The following is a 12,720-nucleotide window of genomic DNA, read 5'->3' as shown; positions in this document are numbered from 1 at the left end:
GAAATTATCCCCAGAGATGGAGGCACTGGCAGGTAGCAATTTTGCTGCTAGCACAGAGCACTGGTAAGCTATCTTGGACATGGCACTTCCTGCCATGTTGCTAAGACAGGAGTAGCAGGCATTCACAGAACTATCCTGTTGCCTCACTGAAGCCAGAGAGCATGTGTAGTTGCAGCACTCTCTTGCTTTCTGGCTGGGGCAGGTAGGCATGAACTATCATGGCATTTTCTCACTCCCTGCCTAACGTCAACAAGCATGGGAAATTGTAACATCCGCTGCTCCCTGGCTTGGACTGGTGAGTGGAAGCAATCATGGGATTCTTCTACCCTCAGCCTAAAGCTGGCGCGTGCACAAAGACAAGGCAGTCTTTCACTGCATTCCTGAAGAGTACAGAAGAACACCATCAAAACATTTTCCCACTGCCTTTCTGAAGCCAGTGAGTGTGCCCTGTGCCTCTACTTCTACCTAAAGCCAGAAGACATGCACAGTCCACACAAGGGATATTCTTGATTGCCTGGCCAAGACGGCTGGCATTCTTAAGCTTCAGAGGAAACAATGGGAAAGACTATTCTTGGCAGGCCGCCATACCTAGGCCATTACACAGACAGTGGACTTAAATGCAACCCCAGTCTTCCTGTGAAAAGCTTATGTACTTAGCCTGGAACTTCAGCCTGAGGGACAGGCTTCAGGTTCCCCACACATCCAGAGGCTAGGGGAAGTTCTCCCAGGAAAGATAATCAGAGAGACACAGTTTTTGCATATACCCCTTTTGGCCTTGCTACAGTGAGAGATAAGACCTTGCAGAAAGAGTTTTTCTACACTTGACTGGAGCCCAGATTTTTACAACTGTGTTTACAACTGTTACATCTCCAGATCTCCTGATCTGGAAGTCAATAGGGTTTTAAATTGTGGCCCCATTGGATGGTATATGTTTGCAATACTTTAAAAGCTGCTGCTTGAGGGTTTGGCTTCCAATCAGCCTGAAAGTAGGTGCTACATAAGATTCTCCACCCCCAAATGGTCATTTGGGACAGGTCTCAGCACACCTTCAACAATGAGGCTATATCAAAAATAAATCAAAAAGTTTAGACAATCACAAAGATCCAAGAGACAACAAAGAGCAAGGAAAGGGTGAATGAGAAATTTCATCATCTACACGAGGCTATTCCTCAAGACAGAGGTAGCTGCCTCACCTTACACATAGAAACAAACACCAAGAGTCAGACAAAATGAGGAAAGAGAAATATATTCCAAATGAAAGAATAAAATAAAACCTCAAAAAAGACCTTAATCATACAAAAATAATCAGCCTGATAAGGAATTCAAAGTAACAGTTATAAAGATGCTCACTGACCTTGGGAAAAGAACAGATGAACACATGGAGAACTTTAGCAAAGAGAAAATGCAAGAAAGTACCACCGAGACATCACAGAGCTGAAAAATACAATAACTGAACTGAAAATACACTAGAAGGGTTCAAAAGCAGAAAAAAAAATCAATCAGTGAGCTGTTAGACAAGGCAACTGAACTCACCCAGACAGAGCAATAGAAAGGAAAAAGAATGTTTAAGAAAATGCCCCAGAGGAGAAGAGAAAGAGACAGAAGACTTGTTTAAAGAAATAATGGCTAAAAACTTCCCTAACCTAGGAAGGAAACAGACTTCAAGATTCAGGAAGCCCACAGAGTTCCAAAATAGATGAATCCAAAGAGAACCACATCAAGACACATTATAATTAAAAAGTCCAAAGTTAAAGAGACAATTGTAAAAGCATGAGAAAAACAAATTGTTATATACAAGGGAAACCCCTAAGACTATCAGACAATTTCTCACCAGAAACTTTGTAGGCTAGGAGTGATGGGACATATACAAAGTGTTGAAAGGAAAAAAACTTCCAACCAAAAATATTCTACCCAGCAAGTTTATCATTCAGAATTGAAGGAGAAGTAAAGCGTTTTCCAAACACACAATATCTAAAGGAGTTTATCACTACTAAACTGGCTTTACAACACACGTTTTAGGGCTTAAGTTGAAAAGAAATGGAATTATTAACAAGAAAACATACAAAAGTAAAAATCTCATTGGAAACGATAAACATAGTAAAGGCAGTAAAGGATAATCAGTTATAAAGCTAGTTTTAAGATGAACTAAAACCACAACAATCAATTAAAGGATACATAAAATAAAAAAGTGTAAAATGTGACATCAAAAACATAGAACATGGGGAAAGGGAATAAAAATTTGGTTTTGGAATATGTTCAAGTTTAAATTGCTATAAACTTAAAATAGACTATTATACATAGAATGATATATAAACCTCACAGTAACCACCAAGCAAAAAAATAAAATAAATACACACACATAAAAGTGAGAAAATTAATTACATAACACTAAAAAAGTCATCAAACCACAAGGGAGGAGAGAAATAAGGAACATAGAGGAGCAATAAAAGCAGCAAGAAAACAACTAACAAAATGGGAATAAGTACTTATCTTTTAATAATCACTTTAAATGTAAATAGATTATATTCTCCAATCAAAGCAAGAGTGGCTGAATGGATAACAAGACACATCTATATAATAACTACAAGAGACTTGCGTTAGAAGGACATAGGCAGACTAAAAGCAAAGGGATGGAAAAAGATATTCCAAGAAAATGGAAATGAGAAAGCTAGTGTGGCTATATACATATTGGACAAAATAGACTTTAAATAAAAGACTCAAAAATTAAAAAAAGACAGATTTGCACTACATAATGTTAAAAGGCTCAATCTAGCAAGAAGATATAATGTGCATAAATAAACATTATAAATATTCATTCCACATAGGAGCACCAAAACATATAAAAAGCAAATATTAACAGACCTCAGGGAAATACTGATAACAACACAATAATAGCAGGGGCTTTAACATCCCACTTGCATCAATGGGTAGATCACCCAGACAGAAAATCAATATGGAATCATCTTAAAGAAACTAGAAAAAGAATGAATCCCAAAGAGTAATAAAGATCAGAGAGAAAACAGACTAAAAATACAATAGAGAAGATCAATGAAGTTCTTTGAATGGACAAAATTGGCAAACCTTTAGCTAGACTCACCAAGGGAAAAAAAAGTCTCAAAAGAAAAATAAATCAGAGAATTCACAACAGAAATACAAAAAATAAGAAACTACTATGAACAATTATATGCCAACAAGTTGAACAACTTAGAAGAAATGAATAAATTCCTAGAAACTTACAATGTTCCAAGACTGAATCCTGAAGAAATAGAAAATCTGAATAGACCAATTATTAGTAAGGACATTGAATCAGTAATCAACAATCTCCAAACAAACAGAACTCTAGGACCAGACAGCTTCACTGGTGAATTCTACCAAACATTCAAAGAAGATTTAATACTTATCCTTCTCAAACTTCTCCAAAAAAAAATTGAAGGGTAGGGAATGTTTCAAAATTCATTTTATAAGGCAAGCGTTAACCTAACACCAAAAACGGACAACAATACCACAAGAAAGTTATAGGCTACTATCTCTGATAAATGCAGAAGCAAAAGTCCTCAACCAAACATTAACAAAATGAATTCAGCAACACATTAAAAGGAACCTACACCATGATCACATAGGATTTATTCCAGGGACGCAAGGATGGTTCAACATTTGCATATCAATCAGCATAATACACCAAAGTAACAAAATGAAAGCTAAAAATAAGATCATTTCAATAGATGCCCAAAAAAAGTGCATTTGACAAAATCCAACATCCTTTTATGATAAAAACTCTCAAAAAAGGTATAGAGGAGATGTGCCACAACATGACAAAGGCCATACATGACAAACCTACAGCTAATATCATACTCAATGGTGAAAAACTGAAAGCCTTTCGTCTAAGATCATGAAAAAGAAAAGGATGCCCACTGTCACCACATAATATTGGAGATCCTAGCCACAGAAATTAGACAAGAAACAGAAGGCACACAAATTTAAAGGAAGAAGTAACACTGTCACTATTTGTAGATGACAGGACAGAATACATAAAAAACCCTAGGCTCCACTAAAAACTATTAGGACTAATAAATAAATACAGTAAAGCTTCAGGATACAAAATTAATATACAATAGGTAGGGAAGGATCACTGGTAAGATCCCCGGGTGAGACTTGTACGCCCACCCCCATCCTGGCCCCCAGCACCCACCCAGTCATCATCAAAGTGATGCTTGTCTTCAACAACCATGGGAAACTGCATCTCTCCAAGTTCTATCAGCTCAACTTGTTATTCACAATAACAAAGCATCAGGGAGACATTCCATTTGGTATCTAATAGAGATGAAATGTTTGTAATTTCCTAGAAAAAGGACTGTTAATTGGAGACTCTGACAACAAACTGATTTTTAGGAATTATGTAACATTATATTTTGTCTTCTGGGTGGATTCTTCAGCAAGTGAACTTGGCATTTTAGATCTACTTCAATGATTCATGGCAACATGAGACACGTGCTTTGAAAATGCCTGTGAACCGGATTTAATTTTCCATTGTAGATGAGGTTCACAAAATTCTCGAAGAAGTGGTGATGGGGGAATGGTACTAGACACCAATATGAATGAGGCTCTTACACCAAATGATACACAAAATAAACTGGAGAAACATGAAGCTGGCTTAGAGGGGGCTCCAGCCCATGCTCTATTAGCTGTAAAGAATATGAATCTTCCTGGGGCACCTGGGTGGCGCAGTCGGTTAGGCGTCCGACTTCAGCCAGGTCACGATCTCGCGGTCTGTGGGTTTGAGCCCCGCGTCAGGTTCTGGGCTGATGGCTCAGAGCCTGGAGCCTGTTTCCGATTCTGTGTCTCCCTCTCTCTCTGCCCCTCCCCCGTTCATGCTCTGTCTCTCTCTGTCCCAAAAATAAATAAACGTTGAAAAAAAAATTTAAAAAAAAAAGTATGAATCTTCCTGATAACCCAAGAAGTATTATAATTGGTGACATCAGTATAGAAATGCCAAATCTGCCCTCTTTAAATAAAAAATTTTAAAGGCCACTCCCAAGCAAAGTCAGAAAAGTCATTTAACTTTACCATGCAGTTGTTTACCAAAAATAGAGGAAGAGAGTCTCAACTTTTGTTCTTGGATTTAAGTCAGGGTACCATTATAGAGGTTGTATAAAATCAGTATGGAAGCTTTTCCTGCTCAGTGATTTTGAAATTGCATTGCTCCAATGTTATATTTCTCTTTTCTAAACTGCATTCCTATGCCCACCTAAGGCATGCTTCTATGGATTGGCTACTAAAATATTTCAATAAGTGTTTGAGACATTCCTTTAAATTATGTACAATCCAAAATGTTGGTATTTTGTATGGATCACAAGTGTAGCATTCCATAATTCTTTCTGCTATTTGTCACAATTTTTAAAGAACTGAGTATGTACTGCATGAAAACATTAGGAACTTTCTTAGTTTAAATAAACTCCAGTTAAAAAGGAACTTCTCTCTTAGTTTAAATAAACTGCAGTTAAAAAGGTAACTGGACTTTTTTTTTTTAAGTTTACTTATTTTGAGAGAGAGAGACACATACACAAAGTGTGAGCAGGGGAGGGGCAGAGAAAGGGAGAGACAATTCAAAGCAGGCTCTTCACCACGAGTGTACAGCCCAATGTGGGGCTCAAACTCACAACGCATGAGATCATGACATGAGCCGAGATCAAGAGTCAATGCTTAACCAATTAAGCCACCCAGGTGCCCCGGTAACAGGACTTCTAAAGTACCTCTCTGTTTGTCTGATACCTACACTTTAGCAATAATTTTTTCATGACCCTCTAACTCAGCTAATAAGGTATATTTTATCACTGTTAAAAAATATATACAAAAATCCATTGCACTTCTATATACAATAAACTATCAGAAAAATCAAGAAAACAATCCCACTTACAACTTCATCAAAAGAATAAAATTCCTAGAACAAATTTAACCCAGAGGGTGAAAGGTCTGTACATTGAAAACTTTAAGATACTGGTAAAGGAAATTGAAGACACAAATGAATAATCCGTCAAGCTCATGGATTAAAGAATAGTGTTAAAATATCTATATTATCCAAAGCAATCAAAAGATTCCATACAATCTCTATCAAAATTCCAGTAGCATTTTTCAGAGAAATAATTCTAAAATTTATATGAAACCATAATATATCCTGAATAGCAAAACAACCTTAAGAGCAAAGCGAGTGGTATCATGCTCCTTGATTTCAAACTACACCATAAAGCTATGGTAATTAAAACAGGATGGTATGGCACAAAAGCAGACACATAGATCAGTGCAAAAGAATATACAGCCCAGCAATAAATCCATGCATATATGGTCAATTAATTAATGACAAGGAAGCCAAGAATATACAAGGGGGAAAGGATAATATTTTCAATAAATGGTTTTCAGAAAATTTGACAGTTATGTGCACAAGAATGAAACTGGACCATTGTAATTTAAAATGGATTAAAGGCTTGAATGTAGGACTTAAAACCAGTAAACTCCTGGAAGAAAACATAAGCTGTAAGCAATTTGATCTTAGTGATTTTCCTTGGATCTGTCTCTAAAGGTAAGGAAAACAAAAGCAAAAATAAACAAGTACAACTATATCAAGCTAAAAAAAAAACAAAAACAAAAAAAATTTCTGCACAGCAAAGGAAACTATCAACAGCTAACAAAAAAAGAGGCAACCTTCTTGACGGGAGATAGTATCTGCAAATCACAAGTTTATTAATATCCAAAATATATTTTAAAAACTCATACAACCCAAAAATAAAACAAAAACTGATTTAAAAATGGATCTGAATAGACATTTTTTTTCCAATAGACATGCAGATGGCCAGAAGGCATGTGAAATTATGCACAACATCCCTAATCATCAGGGAAATACAAATCCAAGCCACAATGAGATATAACTTTACACTTGTCAAATGATGATTATCAAACAGAAAAAGATAATAAGAAGTGGATGGCACATCCTCACCACTTATTATCTTTGCCTTTTTTTAAAAACAGTATAGAGATTCCTCAAAAAGTTAGAAATAGAAACACCAGAAGATCCAGCAACTCCACTACCGAGGACCTACCTATTTGAAGAAAACAAAACACTAACTTAAAAAGATATATGTACCCTCACGTTCACTGCTAAATTATTTACAATTGCCAAGATATGCAAACAACTTAGATGTCCATTGTTAGATGAATGAAGATGTGATGTATATACACATAATAGAATGCTACTCAGCCATAAAAAATCATGAAATCCTACCATTTGTGACAACATGGTTAGACCTTGAGGGTATCATGCTAAGTGGAACCAAATCATAAGACAAATACCACATGATTTCACATGTATGTGAAGTCTCAAAAACAAAACCAAGGCAAAACCCAGATGTATAAATACACAGAACAGACTGATGTTTGCCAGAGATGGGAGAGAGGTGTTGGAGGGGGGGGGGTGTAAAATGAGGGAAAGGGACCAAGAAGTACAAATTTCCAGGAATAAAATAAGTCATGGAGGTGCAACGTACAGGATGAGGAATATAGTCAATAATAATATATTAACTTTGGTGACAGATGGTAACTAGACTTATTGTGGTGATCATTTTGCATCACATATGAATGTGAAATCACTATGTTGTACACTTGAAGCTAATATTGTCAGTTATACCGTACAATTGCTTTATGTCAATAAGACGGGCCAATCTTCAAGACAGTGAAAAGTTTATTTAATGAAATCTTTCTGTTTATCTGTAAAAAAACAAAACACAATAAAACACAAAAAAAACAAACAAAAAACTACCCAATTTGTAAACACTCACTGCCAAATTCTCTTAGTCTAACACTTTTGACTCACTGCATAATTCAGTGTGGTAGCCCGTGCTCAGGTCTAGTACGCTTTACTGCAAGCCTATACAGAAGAACAAGAGCTGACTGGCCAGGATCCCATCTACTGGAGTCCCAGTTCTCAGCTCTGCTGTTAATTCTCTGGGGGAATTAACTACCAACTATATGATGTGATTTTATAGGATCAGTAGAGCTTCTTCCGACTACTAAAGAAGTCCGATTTACTACTTGATATTTGCAAGTTAAACATTACAGATTAATTCCTTAATCTTAATTTTAGCCCTCTCTTAAATCTGTGGCACTTATTTGAGATTTAGGTAATTCTTTGCAGCAGGGTCCTAGCCAGGAAAGGCACTGCCCAAGAGGGTAAAGTGCCCAGTTCTCAGGTAGTATGGACATAATTAAAAACCTAAATAGAAAGAAGAGGACTTGGAAATAAACTTGATGTATTCCATAGTTTATTGTTGACTCAGGTTAAGGCACTGCCAAAGCCTGATTAAGAAGAGATTAAATATTCTCTGAGCAGGTGCTGTGACTATTAGTCCACTCTAATGGATTGCTCTATACTAAACCTTCAAGGAATTCTTTCTCTGATCAACAATAAGCTTACAACAGCCAATGATTTTCTCTCTTCTCCCTCTACTCTTCTCAACAAGTTTCTATGTGCCACTAGTTTCTACAAAAAATGACTCAATGAGAAAAGGTCCCTAAGATTTTCTTCTCCTTAGAAATTTGAAAAGCCAAACAGTGATCTTTTTTCTACATTCTTCCTTTCATACCAAGAGTTGCTATGTATCCTTTCCTTCAACTTACCTTTCAAAGTTTCATCAATCTTGACTGCATTTCTAATGTGAACTTTACAAGAGTGCAGTATAATACTGGTTTGTCAACTGCTACCTTCCAGATGTATTGCATTGAACTAGAAACATCCCCCCCCCCAAATCTTTATTGCGTAGGTTTATATGCTTTGCTGAACATAATATAAACCCAGCAGAAATATTAAATCATGCTGAGGTTAAATCTGGTGTCAGTGAAACTACTTCAGACAAACAAGATTGTTAACATATTAGTATCACATTGTGGGTAGTAGGGCATGCTAAGCCTTGATATACATAGGACAAGAGTGGGAGCAAGGAGCTGAAAATAGAACCAGGGGTAGGGATGAGCACTGGATGGATTTAGACTTGCCTTCCCCCTAGGAATAGCAGATAATTTATATCATAGTCCAAAAGAGTGGTGTTAGTTCCAAGCATCCCTAATGTTAATAAGGATTCCATCTGCTGGACACCAGGAGTCACCAGGCAAAGGCAATGCACAAAGTCAGGTGGGTGGCAGCCTCAGAGTTTGGGTGGTCCATTTAATTTGGAACAAGACCCCCTTTCAATGGCTGGAACTCAGGGAAACAGCATCCAGCTGCCAAATTACAGGGAATGTCAAGTGCTAGGCATGTTGACAAGATCCTAGTCAGTTGGGCTGGAGTTCAAGGCAAGCCTCCAAATCCAGCAGGGGAACTGAATTACTAAGCAGAAACAAAGACACTGTCCCACACAGTTTCACACAGTAGGCTAAGACTAGATGGACAGACAGCTGCTCACTGCAGGGGAGCCATGCTTAGGAGCATAAGACTAATTTCGGATTTAGGTGACTTTCAGGTATCATGTGACTTGATCAAGATTGACAGAGGAATCTGGCAGAAAGGAGCCTAGGGGCTGAAGGCATAGACCATGCAGATGAATGGGGATATGGAAAACAGAAGTAGACGCTTCATCAGTACAGGTTGGATTTTGTCTTAGCTGTAAGATTTAACTCTTCTTTTCCAACACAGTCACTTGGGATTCTGAATTAACCAGTCTTCTGGTCTATTGAATTAATTGTGAAATTGTCAGTTACCCTTACTCTAGCCCCAGTGGACTCCAACCAAATAAAAAGGCTGATACCCAGTTACTCAAATATTCTGTGTTTTCACAAATGTGTAATGAAAATCAGCGGCAAGACCTGGATCAAAAGCCCCTTTACAAGAGGTGAGAATGACGCAATGGCAATATTTGACATTGGATGTGGTAACATTTGTTACCCCAAGTACATCTTCTCAACTCAGCTGCCAGAATCTGCACTTCCACCAAGAGGAGTTAACACCTTTGGAATTCTTTTCCTGGGATCTTATCCCAAAGGCAATAACTGAAATATGGATTAATTTGCAGGTTTTTGAATTATCAGAGCTTCGCCTCCCAATATCAGGAAGCTGGGCAATAAGAGTGAACCAGGAATTTGGAGTTTTAAGGAAGCAGTGTTGAAAGAAAGCAGAAGATGTTGACAAGTAATGAGGAAAGTGCCAGAGTTCACCTGGAAAACTGAAACTGCCCCATACGTAATAATGAAGAAAAGAAGGGGTGGGGAGGACAAAGAGAGGCACAGAGCCTAAAAGCCAACCTTGGCTGCTCCATAACGTTCCTAGTGACTCTGAAAGCAGGTATCATACCTGAGGGTCTAGCAGAAATTTTAAAGGATGTCTTAAAAGGCTATACTACACCTACATTTTACTTATTTGGGGCTTATGGTACTACTCAAATAACACCCTCAAATTAGAAAAACAAAATGACATTCCAAAGGTGTAGTTTTCACTTGTTCTCCACTCCAAGTATTTTTTTCAAAGCCATTTTTGCTTCTGCACTCTGGCCTAGGGCCAACCCTCATCTTTCAGTGCCTTAACTATAGCCACCACCTTCTGACTGGTCTCTCTTCTTCCCTCCAACTCTGCCTTATTGAACTGAAAAATGCACATTTTGTCATTCCTCTGATCAAAGTCCTTCAATGGTTCTCAATTGTGTACAGAACAAATTCTGAGTGTCTTAAACAGATTGCATGAAGATTCTCTCCCATGGTGCTTCTGACCCATCTGGCTTTTTCTCTCATTTGGGGACTCATACTTTACCCTCTAACACCAGCAAACTCTTTGTAGTTTCCTGTACCCATCATGCCAAGTCTTATACTCCTGAGCCTTACTGGAGCAACTCAGCTTGTAGAAATCAAGTATCACAAAAGACATGAAGAAGCAGGGGCCAGTCCCTAGGCTCAAATTGCCATATTAATTTCCCTTCTGCTTACAGAAGGTTAGTTTCATTGTAAAGATGAAAAAATGCAGAGACCATAGACACCTTGGCATTATCAAGCATTTATGGAGAACCCACAGAATACCAACTTAAACATGCAAGATGATCACATTCGTTTATGAATTACATGAATTCAATTATGAATATATAACTGTATTCCACATTTGGCATCTTTAAGTATCCTTAAAGACTAAACAAAATGAAAAACTATAAAAATTATTTCTGGATTAGTAACATGAATCTTTTTCAATACTCAAAAAAAAAAAAAAAAACTCATTTAGTACAAGGAGCTTGCAGGGAGTGGCCTCCAAAGAGTAACCCAAAGTGGAGATGTTAGATTCCTTAACCTGACCTTCATGTTTTCAGAGTGTCTTTTTTTTTTTTTAAGTGACCAGCATGAATCTATCAGGTTTGGACTTATTTACCAAGCTCCTGAGACTAATCTATAAAATAAGAAGGATATTTTTTTTTCATGAATAAGAAATATAACTGCAAAAGGAACTATCAATTTTAAATGCCACCCAACACATTCTTGCCCAGGATGCAAAGTATAATCAACATACCTATTAATTTGTAATGAGAATCAAAACTGCTGAGACATCAAACAACCAAGCTCTCTGACTGGTACATATTCTTCCCACAGGCATATAGGGAGCAAATGAGGAGTTTCTTAGGGAGAATGTAATCAAATCCCTAATAGTGGCATGAATAGAATGTTTGATAACATCGACCTAAGATAATGTGTTGATAGGACTAAGTCTATTCTCAAGACCACAAAGTTGACTGGTGTGCCTAACATTTAACACTTGAATTCACATTTTTATTCACTTCCACATAAGTGTCATGGAGTTTTTCTAGATAGGGTAATAAATGCAATAATCCAATCAATTGCTAACAGCCAGGTAGCCATTTTCTCCTAAAGCTAAATTTTCATCTTTCTGCTCCACTCTATTATTTGTTACTTCCTAAACTGAATCCTCAGAATAATTTATTTTTGCTATTTCCAAATTCCTAAGAAATGGAAGACAAATCTTAATATTTTAAGAGCTCTTAAAAAATAAAAATATCCTGATAAAAAATGATAAAAGAAAATAAAGGCAATTTAAAGATAAAAGTATTCAGAGAATGTATATATTCATTTTCTCCAGGACCAAAAGAAATGCCAATTTCAACTATGTCAAGATACCTTTAGAGTTATCAAGATGTCAACCCATGGATACACAAACACAGGTGTATTTTTTTCCAGGATTGGTTAAAAAAAAAAAAAAAAAAAAGCTCCCGCTGGTAATTCTGAGGCCACTTGTGTATGGACTACTGGTTTGGAAACCATCCCTTCTTCTACATAAGTTTTCCAAGTTGTATCCTATTTATGGTTAATAGATTTTTAAAAATCCAAAGCTCTGATAGTGATAATGAAGGATTATATTAATAAACATACTCCTATAGTCTTTGAGTTACAACAGGTGACAGGCTGTAACAAACTGAACCAGTATCTTATTTTTTCCTCTTTGGTACTGTTGAACCCTGTGCCAACTGCATCAACACAGTATTTGTAGGCAGGAATAAGCCCATGTTGTTACATTGATACCCTGAGTGACGTTGATCTGCACAGATTGTGTCAAGCCTTCTTAGCATCTTAATTAATCTGCTTCAGTTCTTAGGAAGTATTCTTTATGAGACAGAACAAATTGTAGGGAAATGGACTTCATTTATTAATTCCATTTTCCATCACTGTTAAGTGATGCATGTACATTCCCAA

At 36.9% G+C, this 12,720-nt stretch overlaps 1 pseudogene; it reads left to right on the top strand.

Annotated features, from left to right (window-relative positions):
- Positions 1–255: 255 nt before the first annotated feature.
- On the top strand, positions 256–5,022 carry LOC122470014 (annotated as a pseudogene).
- Positions 5,023–12,720: the final 7,698 nt, after the last annotated feature.

Source organism: Prionailurus bengalensis, chromosome D3 (genome assembly GCF_016509475.1).
Source record: "Prionailurus bengalensis isolate Pbe53 chromosome D3, Fcat_Pben_1.1_paternal_pri, whole genome shotgun sequence".
In the NCBI taxonomy this organism is placed as follows: domain Eukaryota; kingdom Metazoa; phylum Chordata; class Mammalia; order Carnivora; family Felidae; genus Prionailurus; species Prionailurus bengalensis.
This window is presented reverse-complemented; position numbering and strand designations above follow the sequence as displayed.